The sequence below is a fragment of the Lolium rigidum genome, chromosome 4, assembly GCF_022539505.1.
Source record: "Lolium rigidum isolate FL_2022 chromosome 4, APGP_CSIRO_Lrig_0.1, whole genome shotgun sequence".
Lineage (NCBI taxonomy): Eukaryota > Viridiplantae > Streptophyta > Magnoliopsida > Poales > Poaceae > Lolium > Lolium rigidum.
The window spans coordinates 241,954,538-241,961,818 of record NC_061511.1 but is presented as its reverse complement, the minus strand read 5'-3'; the positions used below and the strand labels follow the sequence as shown (position 1 = coordinate 241,961,818).

Below are 7,281 nucleotides of genomic sequence, written 5' to 3'. Positions count from 1 at the left end.
TATTGCAATTCAATTCACATAAACATGCATACATATTTCACCAAATTAATTCATACAAGGACCACAGGTACTTGGTGTAGGTAAGTGTCTCACCTTCCCGTTAGTCGTTGGTGCGGCAGGGAGGCAGAGTTGGTCGCCGGCGAAGCAAAGCTGGCGGGGTCGGAGCAGGACGTCGGTGAGCCGTCGGAGAAGGCTGCAGGGACGGTGCCGGACGAGGAACGGCGACGCCGAGCCTCCAGGTGCTCCCGTCTCCAGCGGCCGACGGGATCGACAGCCACCCGTGATGCGCGTCCCGTGCTGCGCCCGGTCGGGAACAAGCTGGACGAGGCTGGCCTGCACGTCGGCGTCGGGAAGCGGCGCGGCCAGCGGTGGGGAACGGCGGAGGCGGCGGAGGGGAACGGCGGCGGAGGCGGGGAACGGTGGAGGCGGCATCGGGGAACGGCGACGGAGGCGGGGAACAGCGGCGGAGGCGGGAAACGGCGGAGGCGGCGTCGGGGAACGGCGGCGGAGGCGGGGAACGGCGGTGGAGGCGGGGAATGGCGGCGGAGGCGGGGAACGGCGGCGGCGGCGGCTAACCCTAGCCAGCCATGCGAATGGGGAAAATGAGGTCGGGGGGCGTGCGTGTCTTCCGTTTCAAGGGCAAGCATCTAGTTTATATGTACTGGCAGTTTTTCAGTAAATATGGTGAAGTATAGAGGGCAATTCAGTCATTGGTACTGCGGGAAGCTGGAAAAAGCTCGGGAAGCACCTACGGCGTCACTTTTGCTGCGGTACGCTCGTCTAGTGCAATTTCGGGCCGCCCTTCTCAACAGCGCTTGTTAATTATTGGATGTTTGTTTGGGCTTCTACTTTTAGACCCCAAAAGCTGAAGCAGAAGCCCAAACAAACGGACCCTAACTCAACTAGCACTAGGTGGAACAGTATCGTACACATATCGGACAGAATTTGTCGTGTGTGAAGCATTTTCGTTAATATCAGCCACAATGCTAGTATAAACTGAGCGATCCGGTCCAGGGGCTTGGATCATTGCCACCAGTTGGCTACAGTCTATATCAATTATGATAGGCAATTGGGAATGTGATAATGCAAGGTTGAGGCCCTCCATGCAGGCAAGGAGTTCAGATTCCAGAGCATCCTCACAGTGCATAATGTATCTGCACGCAGAGGAAACAATGTTCCCAGATTCATCTCTTAACAGCATACCAGCACCTCCAGATCCGTCCTTGAAAGATCCGTCGATCGTGAGCTTTAGCGAACCAGGAGGGGGACTCACCCATGGTTTATCTGGTGCTGGAGTTGGCTTAGCTCTAGTGACTATTGAAGGAGACTCAACAACGGGGCGCTTTCCTTTCAAAATCACATCTGTAGATGATTCTTGCACATTTCGAATGGACTTCATGTAGCTACAGAGAAATCTTTTACATCGAAGCAAATGAGCTTTACTACAGATTACTTCTATCTTCATTGTCTATCTGTGGTTGCATCTGGACATGATCGGTGGGCAGTGGCGCGGCGAGCGGACCGTCCAGCATCCCGCGAGCCATGATCTTATACATCGCCTCTGTCAAGTGCAGGCCGTCCCACGACACGTACCTGGACGGGTCCGGGCACTGCACCGCCCTTGGCTCCGAGCAGTGGATGGTGAAATTGGCGTTGTGCGGCCCGCCTCCCCCGCAGCACGCGTCCAGCACCGTGTCCACATCGAATCCGTTCCGCGCCGGCGACGTGATGATGCTGAGGAACTCGTCGTACTGTTCGACGTAGGTGATGGACATCCCAGGGTGGTCGCGGCGGAGCTCGTCGATCTTGGCTTTCAGCATGTCGTTGTGCAGAATGGTGAGGTCGTTCAGCCACTTGAGGCAGCCTGCGGAGTCGTAATCGCCCGGTTCACCGCCGCGGAAGAAGAAGAGGTATCGCGGAACGCAGCCAAGTGGAAAGACGCCCGGTACGTAGATGGTCTTGGCTCCCAGGTCGATCAGAGCCTGGAAATTACTACAAAGCCATTGATTTTGATAATACGACGACGCATCGAAATTCACAAGAGAGACGCCGATCACATAGAAACAACCAACGGTCAACCGGTGCACTCATGTCTCATCTATGGGAACCCTTAAGACTAGTTACAATGGAGAGTATCATATAGCAGTATCATGCATATGATACTAGTGTACGATACTATCTTCACAATGCATAAGCAGCAATCATACGGTATGCGATCTTTATATCGTACGTCGCGTGTCATTATGGTAGTGTTATCTTAGCTGATCATTATCGCCGCTCGAACGAACCGCCAACAGGCCGCCATCGCTACTCACCTACCAAAGCCAACATGATGTTGTTGATGACAGACCTGAAGTCTTTGTGCATGTGTCCCTAAAGATCAGACCCCAAAACCGAAGCCATCACCACTGAACCATTCACGTACTCTGTCCGAATCTTTAGATACCAAACATGTAACACACGTAGACCACACAAGGATCCATCACCCCGTGGGAGGAGCGATCAAACGAATCCCCGCTCCCCTCAACGCCACCAGTGAGGTTGACGCTAACGTGATGGACGAGTACACGGTATACTGTATTTCATGTCTTGTACAATGCCGCTATAGCCACCGTAACGTCATTGTCGATTGACCACACTCTATGAACTTGCTACATCGCCGAGCACACTCCAAGGTCCCCATTTCAATTAGAATAATGTCCATGTCTCTTCATTTTTCTTTAATTGTGAATAGCTTTGGCAGTGGTCCGGGTAGAAGGCAGCTCTCCCCGTCTCTTTCTCTTTAATTGTGAATAGTGTTTTAGTTGTGAATAGTAGTAAAATTGCGACATTGATTCATCGGTGACAAATGAATATGGAAAAAAAATTTTGTCTATGTAATTAGAGTGCTGACAAACTAGTTTCTAATTTTTACATTGCAGGTACTCAATGAACTTATTGCACATACTATCTTTGTATGCAAATTTGGGACCAGGTGTATGACCAAGACATTCTTGTAAGCCATTCTTGTAAGCCCTATCATTTAATATATCCTCTTTTACCCGCAAAAAAAAAATAAAAAAAATTGGGACGTAATCATTGAGTTTATGCTGCTTGTGCACCCATAACGAATCAATTTCTACTGTGGTTTTTTACATACATAATACATGTGTATATTGTCATTCTAAATTTATTTATGGTATTGCGAAAACGTGTCTTGCTACCTCACGCTATCGTAAAAATCAAGAGGTGTAACAAGCAATCCGTCATGGCTAACACGAAAGAAGAATGTCACTGTCCAAAAAAAGAAAGAAGAATGTCACTGTTTAACCATTACTTACCTCGATGGACAAGCCAATATTAATGGATCTGACGACCCAGGGCACGAGGGGCTTGACCCAGCCGAGCGTCTTGTTCTGGAACAAGGGGTGGTTGTAGTCGTTGGCGCCGATCTCTCCCACGAGGAACAGCGACCTCGCCATCACCTCCTCCCGCTCGTCGTCGGTGGAGGCGATGGTGGCGAGCACCTTCTTGAACCAGCCGATCTGGACGCCGAGGGAGTATGGGGTGATCTCGGTGACGTTGAGGTGTTCGTCCTGGAAGAACTGCTGGCTCAGCGCCGTGCCGCTCGCCACCGCGAAGTTGGCGCCGTGCCGGAACTCTTTCTTCGTCGCCGGCGACTTCGCCTGCAGGTACGCCGGCCAGTACGGCAAACCCAGCTTCTCCACTGCGCGTATCATTTGATTAGTAGAGACAAGTAAGAACGAATCACATGCATAAGTGAAGTGATTAAGCAAGCAAGAACGTGCTCGCGCTCCCGTACGTACCGATGAAGTCAACCATGAGGCGGCCGTCGGACCAGCGGCCGGTGGGGCGGCCGAAGAAAGTCTCGCCGTAGGGAGGACGCGACACGGAGCCCGGCGCATTGGAGTAGTGGATGAAGTTGCCGGTATCGGTCAGCGAGTCGCCGAAGCTGAACACAGGCGGCCGTAGCAGCTCCTGCTCCGGCTCTTTGGCGCCGCCGACACGGACGCGGACGTCGTGGTCGCCACGTGCGCACGGAGCGCAGCGGCCACCAAGAGCCGCAGAGGCAGAGTCGACGACGAGGCTTCCCCCATCGTGGATGTCTGTCTGGTATCGAAGAAATGGCCCCTTGATCGACGGATCGAGGCTCTCAGTCGCAAATGCTCGGCCGGAGCTTGGAGAAAGAGCCCACGTGTGTACGTTCTGCCCGCTCAACTTACGTGCTCCTGCGTCGGTGTTAATTGGAACGGAGCGAGTGCTAGGCTAGCCAGGGGTCCCGTCGGTGTTAACTGGAACGGAGCGACTACTAGCTAGGGTCGGGGGCAGCGGCGGGCGAAAAAGAAAAATACAGAGCGAGCACACCTCTCTAATTTTCATTTTTACATTGTCTACGTGTGATAAAAAAATTATCTAGTTTTAAATGTATTATTTGGGCACGTTCAAACGATACAAAACTCGGAGGAAGTTATTCTGCTTTGTCAGCGTCCAGTTTTGCCGGGACGAAATATCCCATATAGGGCCCACGCGAGCGTGCGCATGGCTATCTTGCTTGGGGACGCGACGACAGGGAGGCGCTTCATGGGTGGTGGGTCTAGCATGGTGAAGCCGAAGAAAGACCATGATCATGAGTCTCATGAAGAGACCCAGGAGCGAACCCAAGAGGGAGGATGAGAGCTCGAGATTCTCTAACGTTCCAGGCAAAATTGCAGAGGGAAGTAAATGGTTTTCTTTCGTTCGACTCGTATCGGAAGGCAGATGTTCGAACGTGAAGGAAACACAGCGTCAAAGCCCAGCCCAACTAACGGAGACGGAAAAGGCCGCGCTCCACCTCATAAAAAGGCGCCAGAACTAAAAAAAAGGCGCGAAGTCGAGTACGTGAGAAAGGGCGCGCGAACCACGAAGGAGTTCGCCCAACCTGTAGCGGACGAGCTGCTCTGCTCGCCAATGCGCTTCTCTGCCCCCGTCAATATCAGGTAAATCATCTTTGTTCTTTTCTCAACTTCTCTCTGTGGTATGCCCTACGTAGATGCAATCAGTACACTAAAAGTGCTCTTAATCGCTGCTTAATTTGGACTGAGACACAAAATATAAGTTGTAGTACATGATCATACCTTTCCAACGGCGCCCTATTTGTACGATTTGGATCAGCATAGTTAGATTTTTGCCCAAACAAGATTATGTCATGTTGTTTCATAATTGTGGTTTTCTTCACATGTTTCAGAAGCTGTTGAGATTAGGAAATCGCACCATGATCCTGATTCGAATTGGTAATTTCCGTATTGCACAGTTTAGCATGAGAAATTTAAGAATTTTTATTGGTTCCAATATTTTCTCCACATTTGCATTGCAGAGTTGTACTATCTGGTTTGGTTCCTCATGTTGGTATGGAATTTAGAAAATTCAGATGAAGTTTGAGCATTTTGGCTGAGCTTCAGTGGGCAATAAGGCTTTAAGGTCAGAAAAAGGTATACAAATAAAAGGGAATCTGATGGCAAAGTTACATCATGTAAATTTATTTGTGCAAATGTGATGAGGACATCCCTACCACACTACTACCTCCGTCATTGCAAGATAAAGATGAAGCTGCTATGAAGCTCAAGTCCAATGAAGTTCGGATTGGACCTATTACAAGGGCTCGTGCGAAGCTACTTAAACGAACAGGTGAACTTGTTCCTAAACGATACTTTGATTGATGAGAACTTTATACTGCCTAAGTCCTATTACTTATGTATGATCGGGTATGAAGAGGAGACAAGCATCGCACGAGGAGGAGAGGAGCAGCTGGACGTGAAGATGGACGTGAAGATGGACGTGAAGCTGGACATGGAGCTAGACATGACGATACCCTATGGACGCGCGAGGGAGGAGCGGGAGGCATGCGTGAGAGGAGACGTCGCAGTCCAGGCCGACCCAACATCCGGTCAGACCGGCCGCCACGTCGGCGCGCCCGGTCCCTGGCCCGGTCCAACCGGGCGGCACGCCGGATCCATCCCGGCGCCAACCGGGCGCTACGCTGATGCCAACCGGGCGGGTTACTATAGAGCACTTCCGCCACCCGGTCAGCACTCGGCGCCAGGTCCGGTTTCAACCGGACCGGCCGGTCCCAGACCCGATCGACCGGCCCCCAGACCGGCCGAGTCCGAGTCTGTCTCTACCAGATCTATTCTGGGTTGGTTATTTTCGTACTTTTTCGACCTGAGGTCGTCCCGGACGCCTATAAAAGTGTCCAGGACGCCCCCAAACTTGCTTCAGACCACGTTTAAGATAAACCCTAGTTCTTAGTTGTTTGCTCTGCAAAACTATTAAATCCCTACACCATATTGCTTGATTTGGTGTAGATCTGAAATTCTTGTGTAATCTGTTGTTCCATTGGGAATTAGAAGGATGCAACTTACCGCTTCGTGGTCGGCGACTACGTGCGCAAGTGTGTGGAGTTGCGAATATCTTGCAGGGTTGAGAGCTGTTGCACTAGTGACAGGGACCAATCGAGAGATCTCGTTGCGTCATACAAGTTATCATCCACTTCATCAAGTTATCTCCGATGTGTTCGCCCCATGATCATCATCACCACCGTTGCTTACTGAGAAGATCGGGCCACCCCTCATCTTGGTATCAGATTTTAGCGTTTCCTCGGTAAGCCATCCACAATCCACCCCATAGTTGAGTTGTGAGTGTTTCCTATCCAGAAAAAGCCAAAACAAATAGGGTTAGGGTTTGCCATAGCCTTAGATTGCACTAATTTCGAGTTTTAGTTGCTTTTCGTAGTTGTTTTTGCGTATCTTTTTCTTCCATCTAGTTGTTAGGGTTTGTGTTTTCCGCTTTCATCTAGAGTCAGCTTTTGTTGCTCCGAGTCCACATAGCATACAGGGTGTTGTCCAAATCATAGCCACAGCCTTTCGATATAAGTGACTAGGAACTTCCCCAGAAGAGACTAGTTTTACCGCTCGACAGGCTGCTCATTAGGGTTTTGGTGCTTTGCATTATCTGTTGGCCGCTACCCAAGAACGAGAGAAGAATCCCAACTGTATGTGTCATTGAATCCTCCCTCCGTGACTATGCTAACCGAAAGTCGGGCTTGATTGTGAAACAAGCTATTGGCACACAAATGGAGATTCTCTAAGTCGTGCAATACATCTAAGGCTATCTAGACCATGTTTAAGATAAACCCTAGTTCTTAGTTGTTTCCTCTGCAAAACTATTGAATTCCCTACACTATATTGCTTGATATTGGTGTAGATCTGAAAGTCTTGTGTAATCTGTTGTTTCATTGGGAATTAG

The 7,281-nt window shown here is 50.3% G+C and overlaps 1 pseudogene; it reads right to left on the bottom strand.

The window, feature by feature from the left end:
* Nucleotides 1–1,343: 1,343 nt before the first annotated feature.
* Nucleotides 1,344–4,238, bottom strand: LOC124650437 (annotated as a pseudogene).
* Nucleotides 4,239–7,281: the final 3,043 nt, after the last annotated feature.